The sequence below is a fragment of the Hemicordylus capensis genome, chromosome 1, assembly GCF_027244095.1.
Source record: "Hemicordylus capensis ecotype Gifberg chromosome 1, rHemCap1.1.pri, whole genome shotgun sequence".
Classification (NCBI taxonomy): Eukaryota; Metazoa; Chordata; class Lepidosauria; order Squamata; family Cordylidae; genus Hemicordylus; species Hemicordylus capensis.
In genome coordinates, this window is record NC_069657.1 from 66,147,611 (window position 1) to 66,167,747 (window position 20,137).

The following is a 20,137-nucleotide window of genomic DNA, read 5'->3' on the forward strand; positions in this document are numbered from 1 at the left end:
ACAAACTGCCTCACAGCAGCAAGCTACTGACATTTCCATGATTGCTTTCAAAGGTTCCCTGGTTGCTCCTGGTTGGTTCCCTGGTTGGTGCTCCTGGTTGGTTCCCAAAGGTTGTTCCTGCCTGCAACCTTGGAGAAGCCACTGCCAGTCTTGAAGACAATACTGAGCTAGATAGACCAATGGTCTGACTCAGTATATGGCAGCTTCCTATGTTCCTATGAGATCGATGCCACTCCTGGTGACTCCAGAACAATTCTGGAGAGAATGGAGTTTAAAGGTGGGTCTCTTTCTTGGGCCTTCATTAGTCCTGAAAACTTTACCAATAAGGTTCCCAATGCAAAAATCACTAGCGATTGAAGTTTGTCAAGGTTTCTTGGCAAACTCAAACACAGAAAACTTAGAAAACTATAATTCCCAGATATTTGTACTAGAAGCTGCCCATTGGCAAGGGATTCATCATTCAGACCTACTGAAGGCCCAAGGAGCAGTTGCTCCTAGGCATTGCTACTGGAAGGGAAGTTTTGGTGCAAGAGAAAGCGTAGAGATCTTCCAAGGAAGGAGGAGGGAACCCAGCTGCAGCAAAGGCTGAGGCTGTAGAAGGTTAGCAGGAAAGCATTTGGAATGAGCCAGATCTCTCCAAGATTTCAGAAGCCTCTGGGGAAAGGCTCAAACTTTCAGCGAGTTCTCTCTGAAAGCTCTGCAAGAACAATCCCATTCCAAATCAAGATGGGCAGAGTTTCTTCATCTGCTACTGGAACATGTGGTGTTTTATCTGGAGCGAAAGAAATGCTCACAGTTTTGGGTTCCAGGAAACCAAAAAGGTTACAAGGAAATCCTGATGAGTATTGCTTGGTAAATAAAAAGCCATTTGATTCATCCCCATTGAGAATTTATTTTAGCTCATGGTGCATCACAATGTATCATCCTAATCCAGGAGAATTTAGCTCATTCTTAATGTTCCAAAAGGAAATGTCAGTCTGTATGATCAAAAGCCTTTCAGCATCCAACAAGAATCCAGCCCCTGGAGTTCCATTTAGTTTGGCAGAGAGGAAAATTATCAAGTCACACCACATTGTCAGACTTCTGCCTTTCTCTTTCACAGGTCTGCCTGGCCTAAAAACAGTTATGTGAAGACATTCTTCTGTTCTTCTGGTGAGAGTTGTAATAATTTAGAATGTTGTGATGCCGATTCCCCCAGATTCCTAATACATTTGCAAGATTCCTAACACATTCCTAATGAAGATTCCTAATGCATTGGCAAAGGAGAAAGGCCCTGTCAGAGGAAGATGACCAGACTCTTAATTAATCATTAAATCTAGAATGTTTTTTTTAAATTATTATTTACATTGTTTTAATACTCAGTAAGAACTTTTTTCCCCTCTTGGATTTTTTTCTTTTCTTGGAAAATAGAGTTGATATTACTTGTCCCTGTAAAAAAAAACAAAAAGTAGCTGGCTTAGACACTATATTCATCATGATTATTAGCACTCTGTAGCAAAACTCCTCCTCCCATACAAACACTGTGCCCAACATGCTAACTAACCATGCACCCGCACTCCAAAGACAAGTGTCCCTGCTGTGGAGTTTTTACTGAATTCCAGAGCACTTATTGTATAAGGATGGTGATTTTTGCTGACTTCTCCTTCCTCAGAATTGCCCTGTGCCATTGCAAATTATGGACATGCTTTAGGGTAGCCCAGGGCACTTCCAGGAAAAGTGGACCCCAGCATGATAATCATTGTGGAGTACAGAATGCTTCTCCGTAGTGAAGATGCTTCTTCCTGGTGCGCAGATACATGATTAGCCGGGATCCTGAACACTGAGTTTTGTAGGAAATTCCATGATTCGAGGCCATCATATATTGAGTTTCCCTTTCCACCAACTACATAAAGATTCTGACTCACATTATTAAGATTATTATTAAAAATATGTAAATATGTATATACCACTTTTAAACAACAACTAAAGACCTCTCAAAGTGGTTTATAATACAAAAGCTATATTTAAATGGCTCCAAAGAATCACAATCGGACACAAACGAGATACCAGTAACAGCCACTGGAGACACACACTGGCCACATCCACATGTAACATGGCACTGGAATTTAAGGGGCCAGAGGTTGTCATACCGTTATGTCTGAATGCATGCAACTCTGGTTCCACAACATGAGTGACCTGAGGTTTTCTTTCTGGAACTCAAATTTGGACCCTCGAATTGTAGTGAGTTTCATTGCCCCAACCCGAGGTTCAAAACAGCCTGTGCTGTGTCTGAATTCAGAACCGCAGGCTTCATTCCCTTCAACCAGAGTTGAGGGAGGAAGTTCATCCCTCTCTCTGGCCATGATTGGCTGTGTTCATGCAAGAAGGAAGCCCACACAGCCAGTTCCCCCTCCTCACTGCAGTCTCACTGACTGCAGAGAAAATGCTCTCCACTATGTCCAAATGTGGACAGGAGAGTGAAACAGTTCTGCATTATTCATTTATTCATTCGATTTCTATTCAATTTCTGTGGGGATGTGGCCTAATTTGGGCTGAATAGGGCCAGTTGCTCTCCCTCTGCTAAATATAATGGAGTCACCACATTAAAAGGTGCTCTTTTTTGCATTTAGCAGGAGTACTAAAATCTGGCACATTACAATGTCCTAAACGTATAGCTTGGGCGGGGCGGGGGGGGGGTTGCCATAGGGCTGCTGATCCCCTTGGGGAATATAATGCCACCATCAGAGCATCACAAAGGAGGCTTAAGGCAAGCATCCTTTACATAAGCTCACTTAAATATTACTTTAGTTTTTCCTGCCAGGAAAAGAGGTAACTGAATGTCTGCCTGCCAGGCTGCTTTTACAGGATTTCTGCCAGGAAAATGTTGCTAGGTGGCCACTCCATACCCTAACCATAATTAGCTGGTGCTGGTTCAATTAAAAGTTGTGCAGGTATTGGAACCTGGGACTTCCACCTTGTAGAAAAACATGCTGTCCCTTGTTTTGAAATAGATGCATACAAGCACTTAACTCTGCTCACATTTTCACGGCCTTTGAAGAAGAAAAAGCCTCTGTTTAATTAGAACAGCAAATAGGCCTTCATAAACCCTCTTTCCATAAGTTTATCTAATCCTTAGAAGTCATTTATGATCACGAATCCATAGGTTAGGGATATATGTTGGGTGGAGTAGTTCTCTTTTTGTGTCCAAACTTACTGCCAAGTAATTTCATAGGATGGCTCATCAATGTCAATTGGCCATGATGACTGTGTGAAACTTCCAGGTGTAGAAGCAGTATGCCACTGAAAGAAAACTGTCAGGGAGATATATTGCCCTCAAGCTTTTTTAAATGGGCTTCTCAAATGCATGTTTAGCCATTTAGGGAAGCAGGATGCTGGATTAGATAGATCTTTGGTTTGATCTACCAGAGTCCTTCCTATGTTGTGTGTAACTGTGAGTGTGTGTGTGTGGTATGTGTGTGAGTGAGAGGGAGAGAGGGAGTGTGGGTCTGTCTGTCTGTCTACCCCCTCTGTGCAGCTTACAATCTTATAAACTATGGTCCCCATTAGTTGTCTTCCCCCCTAACTAAATAGCTCCAATCTTTTTAGCTTTTCCTCATACATCGGATGATCTAAGTGCTTCATAGTTTGAGCTGCTGTCTGTGTATCGTCCCCAGCTCTTATATTTTCCTTTTTGTGATGGGGAGAGCAGAACTGTTCACAGTATTTTAAAATGACACTGTGACCCCTGCTCAGCAGGGGAAAATGAAGTATGGGGAAACCAAGAAGGCGGCCCAGGGCAAGGGCATGTGGGAAACTAGCGGCCCAACTGCTAGGAGCACGCTAGGACCTGGGGACATGCAGCAGGGTAGGGATGTGCCTGACCCGGCTCTGGCAGCCACAGGTGGGACAGGAATCAGTCAGGTAAGCAGGTCCTTGCCTGATCCTCTGCCACCCCACTACTTTTCCGGGCACAGTACTTGCTTTCCAAAAGGCTGTGCATGGCTGCAGCACTGCTTCCCGCAACCTGCGTGTGGCATCAGCATACACATGGCCGTGGTGCGTGCACGGCAGCCACGCGTGTGCCAACGCGGCATGCCGACTGCTGTGTGTAGCACTGCAGCCATTCTCAGCCTTTTGGGAAATGAGTGTTGTGCCCGGAAAAGCAGTGGGGTGGCGGAGGAACAGGTAAGGACCTGCTTACCTGGTTGGTAAAGGAACTGATCTCCACCCCGCCGAACCAGTTTGGATGCAGGAGCCCGAGCCAGTTCATTGCTTCCCTACGGAGGTGCTGAACTAGTTTGGGCACATCCCTACAGCAGGGCAATCCAGAGCCAGGTTGCGCCTTGATCCAGTGCAGGCCTATACAACATAAGGCCCGGGGGCCGGATTTGGCCCGCAGTGACTATTTTACTTGCCCCCAGGTATCCTGCAGCAAGACAGGAGCTGGTAACTGCCTTATAGCACCATCCTGTGCATGCTTCTCAGAAATATGCCCCATGATGTGCCCAGTGAGGCTTTTCTTTAGTAGTGGGGTGTCAGAGGATCAGAGGACCATGTAAGCATGCCTAGCTTTGCAGCCTGAAAACAAGAACAATTTAGGGAGAGGAGAGGACTTGGCATTTGTTTGGGGCTGGCATGCATTCTAGGGGCCCCACGCATTGAGCAGGGAGAAGACCTATTCTCTGGCCACTATCCTTGGTTGAAACTATGGGTCCATTGAAAGGGGGAATAGATCCACAAGTAACTAATAATATTTTTAATTTTAATGTAATAATGTTCTAAAAATTGACCGCAGCTAACCTGGATGCCAAATTGTGGATAGTTCCGGCCCACCAGGACATTTGAGTTGTGCAGCCCTGCTCTAGCGGAAGCTGGGAGCAGGGGCGGGCTCCCATTGCCCTTAAGGAGAATCAGGTGGAGGCCTTCTGGGGAAGTGGACATGGGAGTTGCCCTACAAGGGAAATAACCTGGTGCCAATGCAAGCTGGCAGAGGGAAGGAAATTGAGAGGAAAGGTGGTGGAACTTACAGTTACTGTGCACCTAAGCAAATAGTTACTTTATTTTATGAGCTACTCTCTCTAGATTCAGTGGCTAAAATACTAACTTGTCCTTTTAATTACAATGGGACTTCCTCAAGTAAATTTAGTTAGGAAGTTAGCCAGTCTGTGTTGTTCCTGGGGTTCTACAACATAGAACTGCCCACCTGGGCAGATGAGGATGTCAAAGCTACTCTACTCACTGAACTGTGAGCTTTCTACCATGACTGCACATGGTACCATGGCACTTTCCTAGATTGTCACAGACTGTTTTGGCATATTTGGCATACAATATTTTATACACACACACACACACACACACACTCTCCTAAAAGTGCCCGTTGCTAATCCCATGTGCAAATTCTCAGCTCTCGCGAGAATTTGTGAGTAGCTGCCTGGGGGATAGCGACAGGAACGGTGGGGAGAAAATGGCCGGAGGGAAAGTGCCAGCTGGCTGGCAAGGCAAAGTGCCCAGCCAGCTGGTGGGCAGGGAAGGGAAGCGCCAGCCAGGCTGGCCGGTGAGAGAAAGTGCTGTCAGTGGGTGAGGGGGAGGGGAGGGGAGGGAAGCACTGGCCAGCCTGGCAGGCGGGGAAGGAGGGAAAGTGCCGGCCACGCTAGTTGGCGTGGGAAAGTGCTGCTGGAGGGAAAGAGGCTTGGGAGGAGAACGGACTGGGCTGAAGGGGGAGATGAACTAGGGGCACAGATGCTCTGCACTGGATCAGCTAGTATATAATATTCAGAGTTATATTTTATTTTTTGCCCCGATGTGTATCAACTTGCTTTGACTTTGAATCTCATCTGCCTTTCTACTGACCAATCATCCAGTTTGAAAATAGCTTTTTGGAGCATTCCCATGTCTTTGGGGAATAGCGTCCAAGTGGTTTCCTTAAAAAACAAAGCTATCTGCATCCTTTGTTGGAACACAGGATAAGGATCACTTCACCATTGTGGTTCATGCTCTTTTTAAAAGTCAGCATTAGATAAAAGTAATGCATTATATAGTATGTGGGGCTACCTTTCAAAAGTGTTCAGATTGATACAAAATACATCAGTGTGGTATTGATCATTGTCAATTACCACATTGATCATATTACACAGTTATTATCAGATCTGCATTGGCTGCCTGTTCATTTCTGGGTCCAATTCAAAGTAACGGTTTTATCCTTTAAAGCAGGGATGTCAAACTGTGGCCCTCCAGCTGTTTTTGGTCTACAACTCCCATAATCCCCAGCCACAATGGCCAATAGCCAGGGATGATGGGAGTTGTAGGCCAACATCTGCAGAAGGGCCACAGTTTGACATCCCTGCTTTAAAGCCTTAAATGGCTTGTGATCGAGATAAATGAAGGACTGCTACCCCACTCCCAATGAACTCTAAATTCAAAGCAGGCCCTGCTCAGAGTCCCTCCAATGACTGTGGTGAGACAGGCAGCATCTATGGGGAGAAGAGCTGGTCTTGTGGTAGCAAGCATGACTTGTCCCCTTAGCTAAGCAGGGTCTGCTCTGGTTGCATTTGAATGAAAGACTAGAAGTATGAAAACTGTAAGATATTCCCCTCAGGGGATGGAGCTGATCTGCGAAGAGCAGAGATAGGGCTGAGAGAGATTCGTGCCTGCAACCTTGTAGAAGCCGCTGCCGGTCTGTGAAGACAATACTGAGCTAGGTAGACCAATGGTCTGACTCAGTATATGGCAGCTTATGCTCCTAAGGAGATGGGGGGGAGGTTATGGTTGTGCCCTGCCTTGAGAATACATCTGGCACCGGGCTTTTTTTCTTTTTTTTTAATGTGCAATCAGATGCAAAACATGCAGTTTCAAAGCAGAAATATGCAGTTCTAAAATATGCATTATGTACTGTTGGTACAAAATACAGCAGTCAGATTGGTCTCTGGGTTTACCCAAAGGGACCATATAACACTGATTTTGAAAGAACTGCACTGGTTGGCGATATGTTTCTGAATGAAATACAAAGTTCTGCTTATTATGAATAAAGCCCTCAACAGCTTGGGTCCAGGGTACTTAAGAGAGTGCCTTCTCTGTCACACACCCTCTTGCCTATTAAGATCATCTGCAGAGGCGTATCTAGGGAAAATAGCGCCTAGGGCAAGCACTGAACTTGCGCCCCCTGTCCAAACATCTGACACCCATCTTTCAGATAACTTTACCATAATATCAGCTCAAAAATACAAGTCAAGCTCATTAATCTTTTAATATTTCAAAAACTATTTAGCAGTGGACGTAGCCAGACCAAAAAAATGCTGGAAAACTACAAATTTCAGTATGCGGAGGCTCATGAAATACCCAAATACTATGTGGAGGTGTACTTGGAAAACTAAACAGAAGTGCCTGTCTAATTCTCTACTATGCATTGTAGCATCACTATTACATAAGTTAAAATATAATATAAAATATAAAAATAACTGGAGAATTTGACTTTTCCTAGATACTCTGAAAATAATTAAAGGATATGCAGAGTAAACTGTGTCACTGCTTGGAATATAGTCTAGTATTTCAGAAAGACAGTTCAAATGAGAGAAAGAGAGCAAGAAACTCCCAGTAGGACTTAATACTAAGGATTTCACATTGATTCAAAGACAAACTCACCATTAATAGCCATATGATTAAGACATCACATTTAACTTACTTATCACAAGAAGCAAACTAAGAGCAAATGAATGAGAAAAATAAAGTGAGTAGTCCAGGTTCCTCTAGAACCCAGAACCTAATCAGACATATTCATTTCTCCCCCGGCCAAAGACGTATCCTACAGACTGCACTGCTGCTCTCCACAGAGTCTTTCTCAATGAATATAACACTCTTCTGTTTCTTTTTTTTTAATGACACCAGACAAATGTTTAAGATATTTGAAAACACAATGAATACATATGGTGAATGCAGACAGAGTTACTAATGGGTTGCTAGATGTTGATTTTCTTTGGGACTTCTTTGTGATTTCTTTTTTTGAAAAAGATATGTGAGGTTTTAGAGCTGACTTTAAAAAACACAAACACAATAAATGGTACCACATAAATTTGCCAGGAGATCAGAAAATTAAGCTCCCTTTCCACCCAAACCCAGCCATCCCTCCTTTTGCTTAAAATGTGGTATGTCATCAGTTTTCTTGAAAGGGGAAAAGATCCACTGAGGGGGGCAGGAAATGTCATTGTTGCTATTTATGAACCTCAAGTTGCTAGGTGATGCTATGTTACTTCATTGTTTAAAAAGCCACCCACATTTTAGCATCAACAACTGAAAGAGGAGATAGGAGTGAAAAAACAAAATGTTTCTCTCACTCTTGTGAGTGGGGTGGGAGCTACATATGATTTCTAAAAATATTCTGTACATTTTGCCTTCTAGCATAGTCCTCCCCTCTTGCTAATAGCCTGTGCTATGGATGGGCGACCAGCTTATTGAACAAGTAACGTCAATGAATCATCTGGCAGAGAAAGCCTCAAAATTGTCCTCTTGCACACCCCCACACCTCATGATGTATATGTGAGTCACACCTCTATTATCTGTATATGAGTTTATGCATGTAAAAGTGTGTGTGTGTGTGTGTGTGTGTGTGTGTGTGTGTGTGTGTGCCCGCGCGCAAGAAAATAGTATGTTAGGTGGTGTGTTGCCAAGGCCAGACTATATATAATCAAGTTACATAGTGAAAAACCATGTCCTTTGAGTTTTCCAAACGCTTGTAATGCTGTCACGTCTTTACCTCTAGATTTTAATGTCCACAGCAATCCTTCTTCTGTCATTATTAGATATAAGTGGCTCTTCTGGTCTATTTAGAGCTATTCATTTGTCTAGATGTGTTACGTCTATTACTCTTATCATCACATCCTGAAATCCACCAAGCTGAACTCAGTCTACCAGACTTGTGTAATGCTGCCTTTTATTGAATAAAGCCATTGGTCCAGATAGCCCAGGGTTGTCTACATCAGGGATTCTCAACGTGTGAGTCCCCAGATGGTATTGGACTTCAACTCCCCAGTGGTCTTTGGTTGGGAATTATGGGAATTGAAGGCCAATTACATCTGGGGACCCACACGTTGAGAATCCCTGGTCTACATGAACTGGCAGCATTTCTCTAAAGCCACAGACAAGAATCTAAGATCCTTTCAGCTGCAGATGCTGGAGACTGAACCTGAAACCTTCTCCATGCACGGCGTGTGCTCCATCACTATGCCACAGCTGTGAGGGGTGCCCTGTGTATTACCTGCCAATAACTGCAAAAAAGAGAGAGAGAGAGAGAGAGAGAGAGAGAGATATGTGTGAAGAACCAGATTAGTGTTCACTCTAACAGATTCCCAGATGTTATTGACTACAACTCCCATAATCCCCAAGCAAAGGCTATTGCAGCTGGAGATGCTGGGAGTTGTAGTCAACAACATCTGGAAATCCCTGGTCACAATACATAACCGCTGGACTGCATTTGGCTTAGTGAGCCACAAGCTGTGCAAACTTGTCCTAAGTAGCTCTGGAATTTGCACATAGGAGGCAGGAGTGGACTCTTACATTTATACTGTCTGAACCATATCATGAAGGTTATATTATGAATGCTGAAAAATGTGTCTGTGCTTCAGTTGAAACCAGATGGTTTAGCCTTCTGTAAACAGTATTTCAAATGCAGGGTGAATTCAGTTCTTTTTGCTGAAAACTTCATACTCCAAGCATTTCTTGATTGAACATCTTATCTCAGCCCTTTTCAGTCTGTTTCCTAGCCCACTTTTAGGACTGAGAATTGATAGTGGTGGATGATGATCATCTCAAGGTCAACAGGGGCAGTGCTTCCCTGATGCTCTTATTAGATCTCTCAGTGTTTTTTAATGTAGTGAATCACACCATTCTCTTAAAAATGTCTGAAATAGCTGGTCAGGGCATCTGGACTGGTGTTGCAATTGTCTCCCCCTGCCATCTGATCATGATAACTGATGGTCCCAATTAATCTCCTTAGAAACTGTTGTGATGTACCACAACACGTGATGTAATCAACAAGGCTCTTTAATATGAAAGCACTAGGAGAGATCATCTGGAGCTTTGGAGTTGGATGGCGCATGTCACCAATATGCTAAGCTAATGACATCCAGCTTTACAGTATATCTCACTCACTAAGCATTCAGAAGCAGCCATCTAACTTCTCAACCAGTTCTTGGGAGCCATTATCAACCTGATGAGGTTCAATAAGCTGAAATCTGAATCCAGATAAGATGGAGGTTATGAATGGTTGTAAGGCTTGCTCTGGAGTGTCTTTGGGACCTGTGATAGAGAAAATGCTACCTTGCCTAACTTAGCGGCTCTGGTGCCTGGTAGCACTCCAGGTCCTCAATTGGATCCTGGATAAGTAGCAATAGTGGCCAGAAGCGTCTCCACTAATGGTACTTGTTGCACAGGCTTGGCTCCAGTTAGGAGGAATCTCAACACCATGTTTTTATCAGCTATTAGACTGAATACTGCAGTGCACTTTACATGGCACTGTTCTTGAAAATGTCTCAGGTGCTGCTGCTAGACCTAGTACAGAATGCTGTGGTTCATCTCCTGACAGATTCAGGGAAGTGAGAGCATATGCATCTGGTCCAGTGTCGACTACCTGTTAGCATCTGAAATCAGTTCAAAGTCATGGTGCTGCTTATTATTAAAGCCTTTCAAGACTTGAAATGTGCATACCATAGAGACTGGCTCTTTCGGTATGTGTCCCTCCCCATGCTGTCTGCACTCTGGTGGTCGTGCTGTGCTCCAACTCTCTCTACATTAGCCACAAGGAACTGACCCTTTACTGCAGGGCTGCTCAGTTTTGGTCCTCCTATAGATGTTGGCCTACAATTCCCATAATCCCTGACTATTGGCCACTGTGGCTGGGGATTATGGCAGATGTAGTCCAAAAACAGCTGGAGGCTGATGTTGAGCAGCCCTGCTTTACTGTGATGGCCCTGAAGCTATGGAATGAGCTGAGGACTTTTCTTCCCTCTCTGCTTTCTAGAAGAGGTGTAAAGCCCACTTATTTCTGAAGGCAGTTGACTGGTTTGATTTTTACTTTCTGTCCTTTTTGTTTTAACAGAAGCCTTGAAGGGAGGAAGACACCTTAACATCTGCTTCCCAGATACGGCTGCTGCCCAGTAGTGAGAGAGCCTGTGTTGCTGTTGTCTGCTGTTTGTCAGCCTGCCAGCCTGTGTGCCCCCTTAACTTGTGGGGCTGTGGCTGCTGCCCTCTGGGTGAGTCTGTGCAAGATCAGGGCCAGGGGAAGTGAGTCAGCAGTTCCTGAGGACTATCTGCCCAGACTAACAATCTTTCTGGGCTTATAAAAGGGCTGCTGCCCTGTGCCTCAGTTGCCAGAAGCCTTGCAGGGAGGAAGACACCTTAACAGTGGTGATGAGAGCCTGTGTTGCTGTTGTCTGCTGTTGTCAGCCTGCCAGCCTGTGTGCCCCATGCCCCCTACCATGTGGGGCTGTGGCTGCTGCCCTGTGCAGGATAGGGGCCAGGGGAAGTGAGTCAGCAGTTCTTGAGGACCATCTGCCCAGACTAGCCATCATTTTGGCTTATAAAAGGGCTGTTGCCCTGTGGTGGCAGGCCCATAATTGAAGGGGTGACACCAATGGGGGTTACCCCTCTAAGGGAGCTACTTTGGGGGACAACAAGGACAAGGGCCAGTTGGTATTATTTTGGCTTCTGTTGTTTTTAGGTCCCGGGTGTTTCAGAAGTGTCTTGGTTTGTCTGTGGATGGGGAGACAGGAGGCATGTCCACTGACTATGGTGTGGCTATTCCGATGGTGGTGCGGAAACCATCCATGATTTGATTCTGGACGAAGGGGCAGACCTGGTATGTATTACAGAGACTTGGTTGTGGGAGGCTGGTGGCCCACTCTGGTCCCGGCTTCTCCCTCCAGGGTACTCTGTTGAAGAGCAGGTGCGGGGACATGGGTGGGGATGTGGAATGGCTGTGGTCTATAAGAATAACCTCTCCCTGACCAGGATCACTGTTGAAGTGTCTGACCATATTGAATGTATGTATCTAAGTTTGGGTACCAGGGATCGACTGGGTCTTCTGTTGGTGTACTGATCGCCCCGCTGCCCAATGGAGTCCCTAACTGAGCTGACAGACTTGGTCTTGGGTTTGGCTTTGGAGTCCAAGTAAACACAACACAAAGTAGGGTGTATGCTGATCCAAAAAAGAATGGTTTGTTGTAATTAAAAATAAAAATCGACCTTTTGAGCAATGGTAATGATTTGATTTACAGGGAACAGCTGACAGCACTTGGGAATATATTTAAAAGATATATTTACATCGGTGTAACTCATTTTATGGCCCTTGTAACTTGGTAAGAGAAGGTTACATTTTAAGTTAAGATTCACTTTTTAAATTTTATATTACAAAATCCTTTTTAAAGAAAAAAAGGGGGGCCTTATACACAGGAGGAACAGTGTACAAATGTGTGAGTCAAGATAATTAGTAAGCTTGTTTTATTCTTTCTACTCGGTGATGAGGATAGGGATTCTGTGGGGATCATAGCAACTTTAATATAATTTGGTTGTTTGTCTACAGAAGTCTGTAAATGTGGTGTTTTAATGAAAGAACGGGTCATTGAGGAAGACACACGCTGAAATGCATCTGACCCATTGGAAATGTCCCACTGAAAATGACTCTTACACTTGGAAAAGACTTCTTATTTCTTGGTGGAAAGGCATTTGGTCCTCATAAGGAGTTTGGCTCACTGTGAGCCTACTTTGACTATTCAGAGACATTTTTAATGTGATTTTGTATTGTAGTATTGTCTGCACAGGAATGTTTTTATAGTATGAATTTAAATGTGTGTCATTGTTTTATGTAGAACTTGTACATTATATTAATATATCCATTTTCAGTCACATTCTGAATTTTTGGCAGCCTATTGTTACACTAGTTTCTTATTCTATTGGCATTGGTGTCCCCCAGGCTTGTGGTGCTGGGGGACTTCAATGTCCATTTTGAAACCAATAGGTCCAGGGTGGTTCAGGAGTCATAGCGACCATGACAACTATGGGCCTATCCCAAGGGGTCTTGGGACCAACACAAGTTGCTGGTCACACGCTTGATCTCTTCTTTTCACTCTGATCAGGGTGGTGTTCCGTGGGTAGGGACTCCTGTGATTTCCCCATTGTCATGGATGGACCACCATTTGGACTCACAGTCACACCCAATCTTCGTAAGGGTGAGGGGCCCATTAGAATGGTCCGCCCAATTCAGTAGGGTTCCAAGAAGCCTTGGACGGAACTTGGAGGTTTGGGGTGGGTTATGGGGTGGAGAATGCCTTGGTCGGTCTGATGGATGATCTCCAATGGGGAATTGACATAGGAAGTGTGACTCTGTTGGTCCTTTCGGACCTCTCAGTGGCTATTGATACTATCTTCAGGTGATCCTGTTGATGCCCTGGTGGAGAATTGGAACAGCAAACTCACCAGGGCAGTAGACATGATCGCTCCTAAGTGTCCTCTCTGACCCGCTTCAAAATTGGCCCCTTGGTATATGGAAGAATTACGGGGGCTGAAGCAGTGAGGTAGATGACTGGAGCACAAGTGGAGGAAAATTTGACTCGAATATGACAGATTACAACATAAGGTACATTTGAAGATCTATGCTCTGGAAATACAGGTGGCAAAGAAGCAACACCGCAAGTTCACGTCCAGCAGAGTTGTTCAGGGTTATGAGAGGGCTAGTAAGTGCTCTTCCTCCCTTGAATCAGAACTTTGAACCATCTGTTACCCACTGTGATGTGTTTAATGAGTTTTTTGTGGAGAAAATCTCTTGTATTTGGGCCGACTTTGATTTAGACCCCACAATTACTGCAGTATCTGAATCGGAGGTGTCCAGCAATTCGTCTTATGTGGTCAGGCTGGATCAGTTCCAGTTTGTGACTTGTGAGGATGTGGTCAAGCTGCTTGGAATGATGCGGCGTACCACCTGTTCTCTTGACCCTATCTGGCAGGAATGTTGTCTTAGAGGGCCGAGTAGAGATCATAAAGGCTTCTCTGAAGGAGGGCAGGGTGCCTCCTTGCCTTAAGAAGGCAATTACTAGACCTCTTTTGAAGAAGCCTGCATTGGATCCCCCAGTTAAGCAACTATAGGCCTGTCTCCAACCTTCTGTGGTTGGGCAAGGTAATTGAGAGGGTGGTGGCCTCCCAACTCCAGGCAGTCTTGGATGAAACTGATTATCTAAACCTGTTTTAGACTGGGTTTTGGGTGGGTTATGGGATGGAGAATGCCTTGGTCGGTCTGATGGATGATTTCCAATGGAGAATTGACAAAGGAAGTGTGACTCTGTTGGTCCTTTTGAACCTCTCGGCAGCTTTTGATACTATCGACCACAGTATCCTTCTGGAGTGTCTGAGGGGGTAGTGGGCAGGAGGCACTGCTTTACAGTGGTTCCACTCCTACCTCTCAGGCAGATTCCAGATGGTGTCACTCAGGGACTGTTGTTCTTCAAAATCTGAACTTTTGTATGGTGTCCTTCAGGGCTCTGTATTGTCTCTGATATTGTTTGACAGCTACATGAAACTGCTGAGAGAGATCATCAGGAGATTTGGTGCAGGGTGTTATCATTATGCTGATGACACTCAAATCTTTTTCGCCATGTCAACATCATCAGCGTGGTATAGTGGTTAGAGTGCTGGACTAGGGCCAGGGAGACCCGAGTTCAAATCCCCATTCAGCCATGATACTAGCTGGGTGACTCTGGGCCAGTCACTTATCTCTCAGCCTAACCTAATTCACAGGGTTGTTGTGAGGAGAAACTCAAGTATGTAGTACACCGCTCTGGGCTCCTTGGAGGAAGAGCGGGATATAAATGTAACCATCATCATCATCATCATCATCAGGAGAAGGCATAACCTCCCTAAATGCCTGCCTGGAGGCAGTGATGAAGGATGAAGGATAACAAACTGAGATTGAATCCAGATAAGATGGAGATACTTATTGTGCAGGGTTGGAATTCAGGAGGTGATTTTGATCTGCCTGTTGTGGATGGGGTCACACTTCCCCAGAAGGAACAGGTACACAGTCTGGTGTTTCTGGACACAAACCTCTTCCTGGTGTCCCAGGTTGAGGCAGTGGCCAGAGGTGCCTTTTATCAGCTTCAGCTGATACACCAGCTGCACTCATTTCTTGAGATAAATGACCTCAGAACATCTGCTGGTCACCTCCAGACTTGACTACTGCAATGCGCTCTATGTAGGGCTACCTTTGTACATAGTCCGGAAACTGAAGTTGGTCCAGAATGCGCCAACCAGGTTGGTCTCTGGGTCATCTTGGAGAGACCATATCACTCCTATCTTAAAAGATCTACACTGGTTGCCGATAAGTTTCTGGGCAAAATACAAGGTCTTGGTTATAACCGATAAAGCCCTAAACAGCTTGGGCCCTGGGTATTTAAGAGAACTCTTCTTTGCTATGAACCACACCGCCCATTGAGATCATCAGGAGAGGTTCGTCCGCAGTTGCCACCAGCTCATCTGGTGGCTGCTCAGAGACGGGCCTTCTCCATTGCTGCCCCAAGGCTTTGGAATGTACTCCCTGCTGATATAAGAACCTCCCCATCTCTTACAACATTTTAAATGGCTGTCAAGACACATCTGTTCACCCAGGATTTTAATTAAATAATGTTTTAATAGTTTGGTGATTTTTAATAGTTTTGTTTTAAGTTTTTAATTGTTGTAATGTTTTAACCTTTTTACTTGTTGTTTTTATTGTTTTGTTGTAAACTGTCCAGAGACTTGCGTTTTGGGCAGTATACAAATATGTCAAATAAATAAATAATAAATAAACACGGCTTCTGTTGTATTGGTATTTCTGATCTTCTGTTATATTGTATGTGATTTGTTTTGAGTAACAGAAAAGAGGTGTGTGTGTGTGTGTGTGTGTGTGTGTGTGTGTGTGTGTATTTAAAAACAATAATAAATATGGTGCATGTTAGTTTCTCTTTGCTCCCTGCATGGCTCACTGTAACCTTCTAGGTTACTTATTATTAGTACAGCATAAGTAAGTTTGTTTGCACATTGCTCCCTCTACTGTAAGAAACAGGATCGAAATGAGGAAGTTTTCCAAATCCTAGAGGTATTTCAGTTCTCCAATATCTGGCAAAATGCCATTTGTTCCTTGATATGAAACTGAAATGCATGCAAGATGGTCATCCAAATCCAGCAGCCATAATCTGAATAGCTACCTGGAAAAATTCTGCATGATCATGAGCCACTTTTCTCGAGGTGAAACGTAACTGCCCAATCCCATTACATTATCACCTGGGCATTATCACTGGCCTTCAACTGGCCAGTCAAGACCCAAGATTATGTCATGATCAGAAAACTTAAGCTGACTAGATTCAGCATAAGGATGTTACAAAGTACAGCTTTTCTCATCCTTGCATGATGATTAAACGTATCAAAACTCACTCTTTTACACAACGATTACAAGCGAAACCCTAGTTCCTTTGTATCTGGACACCCTATAACAAAGCAGTCATCACAGTGCTGAATCTTCTGTGGAAAATCCTCCAGCTTCTCCTGTCTGTACTGCTTCACACACTGTCAGTTTGGACGAGACATCAGTTTAATGCCTTATGTCATACATAACCATCCTGTGAGGTAGGTTAAAATTACTCTTGGTTTACAAATGGAGCTGTGATTCCGAGAAAGTATGGAATGGCCTGATGTTGCACAGTGGGCCCTTGGCTGAGCCATAAACCTCAGTGCCAGTGTTGCTTGCAAAAATCAAGTTGCTATTATTTGTAGTGATTCACTCTATGCCTTTCTATGTGTAATGCCACAAATACATATCGGAGATGTGCCAAGACTACTGCCTAAACCAGCTTTCTCATCTGCTTGTGATGATGATGCCCTTGTAACATACCAAAGAGCCACAAGGGATGAATGTCATTTGGACCACTCTGGAATTGTTAGCATAATCTCCCCCCCACAAACAGACAACCCACCCCCCAAAAGTGCCTCTGTGACTGTGCCTCTCCCTAGTCTCTCTTGCTCTCTTCTTGTGACATGCTATCGTCTGGGGCTGCATTTATATAATATGGGCTTAGGTTTAAGGAACATAAGAATATCAGATTTGACCACAAATATGAGTGTAAATCCTCTAAAGTAATTTCAAATTGTGGCTTGGGAAGTGCTTGCTGGCTATTTATTAAAACAGCAAGTCTGATAATACCAAGCCAACTTGCTGGCATAACGGATGGAATTTTCTTTTAAAAAATTATTCCGATATGCTATGAACATACTCTGCAGTAAATTAGGAAGCATGCCTTGTGAGTCAAACTTCATTGGAAAGGATGTCTCATATACTTTGTATTGCTGTTTAAGCATCAAGACACAAGTGCTTTCCACATAAAAAATAGCTTTTCAACTCATATCAGTGATTTTCAAACTTTCTCCCATTGGGAAAGTCTTTCCACATTAACTTGTCTGCCAAGGATCTATTGCAAATCTGACAAGGAACCCTTGTATATTGCAGAGGATTCTGAGGACAGAGGAACGTTCTAGGGAGCACATTCAGATCACATGGACCAAACATGCTGGCCTTCATCACTGTACCACCTGATCTGACAGTGTCCCCAGAACTCATCCACCATTCCCTTAAGGTTGAATGTTGTAGATGAGATTTGTCTACCATTATTGAGGAACTCTTGATAAGCTTCCAAAGAACCCCAGGGTGCCCTGAGACACCATTTGAAAACCCTTGATGGTTAAGATATGTAAAAATATCTCTGTATTATTATCATATGATTTCCATAAAAGTACTGACAGGATTTCAAGTAACAACATCCTGAGAAGTCTTTGTTTTGGGACTCTATCACATGTGATGTTTTGCTCTCTGTGGAAGGAGTACAAACCGCTTTCAGGTGTGCCCTTAATAGACAAATGTAATGTGAACAGAGAAACTTCAGCTGCAGCCTGCAGCAATTTCCATTCTTATGGAAATGTTTGGGTCCCCCTCCAGCCCCACAGCCACCATGATAACAGGAATTGCTACTGGCTGTAACCATGGATCACCTGGTTCCCACATCCATCCATCCAATTTTCATGCTCTTTCCCCTTCTAAAACAATCTACAAGGCAGTGTACATAAAATCAAGATACAAAACAATCATCAGACAAATCAAGAGCAGAGCATTAGACACAATGCTGGCCCAAGGACTGGGCGTGTCCCAGGTGAAGCCTGGCTTTAGTGCCACTGCCCCCTTCACCTGCACAGGCAGGTGCCGCACACCAGGTGGACAGCCCCCATTGCCTGCCCAGCTACCCAGCTGATCTCCTCATCAGCTCCTCCTGCCGCTTATGCCATTGCAGGCAGTGTGCTGCAGCAGGTCATCTGCCCAGAAGCAGCTGGCAGAGGAAGGAGTAGTGAGTGGAGGTGATGAGGATAGCAAGTGGGCAGTGGGTGGGTGACAGAGATGGGGAGTGCCCACTCAGTTACCCACCCACTCACTCTAACGATGGGAGTTGCATGCACCCAGTTGCGGGGACATGGTTGCCTGTGCGGGTGGCACATGACTCAGGCCATTGGTGCCCTCCCCACTTAGCACCCTAAGTGACTGGCTAGTTTGCCTAGTGGATGGGCCAGACCTGAGCAGATACAACAAACGGCAGCATCAATCAAATCCCCCTATTCATTTATCACCTCAAAAGCTCTGAGAAAGAGAATCCAGAGTGACAGACATGTTTCCTGTAAGCATATGCCTCAGGATGGATGAGGCTGCTCGCATGCAGAACAAAATATCATGCGTCAACCAATCCTTAGCAAAGGTGGAAGAAGAAGACCATGATGCCTATTTTTTACTCACTGAAAAACCAATTCCACATAGGGACTGTGTTGACATAGAGTTGGAAGACTACTCTGTGAAGAGCAGACACATCTTGGGGAGGTGAGCAAGCTTTTCTAAGCATCTAGCCCAGGCATCCCCAAACTGCGGCCCTCCAGATGTTGCTGAACTACAACTCCCAGCATCCCTAGACACCAATTTTTTGTGGCTGGGCATGCTGGAAGTTGTAGTTCAGCAACATCTGGAGGGCCGCAGTTTGGGGATGCCTGATCTAGCCCTTACCCCCTTCAAACCAACTAACAGGAGGAGGGGAGATTTTCAGGGGCTGGTTTCTCTTTAAGAGATAAGTCCTAGTCTCTCTGTGTGTGTGTTTGCAATTGCAAGGGTTACAATTTGCAAGGGTTAGCTAACTCCAGTGTTTGTTGTTTGTCCCTGCCTGGGGGGGGGGGGTGGAATCAGCTAGGGCTGGGGGAGGCCCCACATTCCTTTGACTCACATCCTGTGTCAGTTGGAAGACTACTCTCTACATAAGAAGTTTACGGCTGAGAGCATAGCGAACAGAGCATAGTGAACAGGGATAGCAAACAGGACAGAGGAGTTTAGCAGGAAGTGTGCAGGGGAGCCTGGAACAAGCCCCGGTGATCACAAGGAGACTGGTGGAGAAGAGAAGTAAGTACAAATCCTTCCCTCATATTCTTGGGAAAGGCTGCTTGGACAGTAAATACCTGACCATTACAGCTGAGACCTATCCTTCTAATAAGCTATCTCTAAATACTGTAAACAGCCAACAAAAACAGTATGAAGACAGAAGGACAGCAGGGGAGGGGGCACTTCCCAGTGTATTGCACAGAGTGCCACATGTATGAGGTCTATCAACGGCTACTAGTTGGAGGGCTGTAGGCCACCTCCAGCCTTGGGAGTGGGGTGCCTCTGGGTACCAGTTGTGGGGGAGTAACAGCAGGAGAGAGGGCATGCCCTCAACTCCTGCCTGTGGCTTCCAGCAGCATCTGGTGGGCCACTGTGCGAAATGGGATGCTGGACTAGATGGGCCTTGGGCCTGATCCAGCAGGGCTGTTCTTATGTTCTTATTTTCTTATGGACTGGAATTAGTAGTCCCTATGCAAGTAGTCAATGAGTATTATACAAGTAGTCAATGCAAGTAGTCAATGAACCTGTGACTAGCTGGGAACCCAGAAACGGTCAATGGTTGAGACAACTATGAAATTTAAATTTCATAATTTCTTCATTTATATAATTTGATTTTTATTGCTTTTTAAAAACTATTCTTATAAGAAAATTAGCTTCAGGACCAGGAATTGGAAGTGGAAAAGCAAG

The 20,137-nt window shown here is 44.7% G+C and overlaps 1 long non-coding RNA gene across 1 annotated transcript; it reads left to right on the forward strand.

The window, feature by feature from the left end:
- The first annotated feature begins 1,124 nt into the window (after positions 1 to 1,124).
- Positions 1,125 to 15,798, forward strand: LOC128341250 (uncharacterized). Its single transcript, XR_008314287.1, has 5 exons — positions 1,125 to 1,152; positions 8,371 to 8,508; positions 11,066 to 11,219; positions 11,687 to 11,824; positions 12,548 to 15,798. It is a non-coding gene; the product is annotated as an uncharacterized LOC128341250 (long non-coding RNA).
- Positions 15,799 to 20,137: the final 4,339 nt, after the last annotated feature.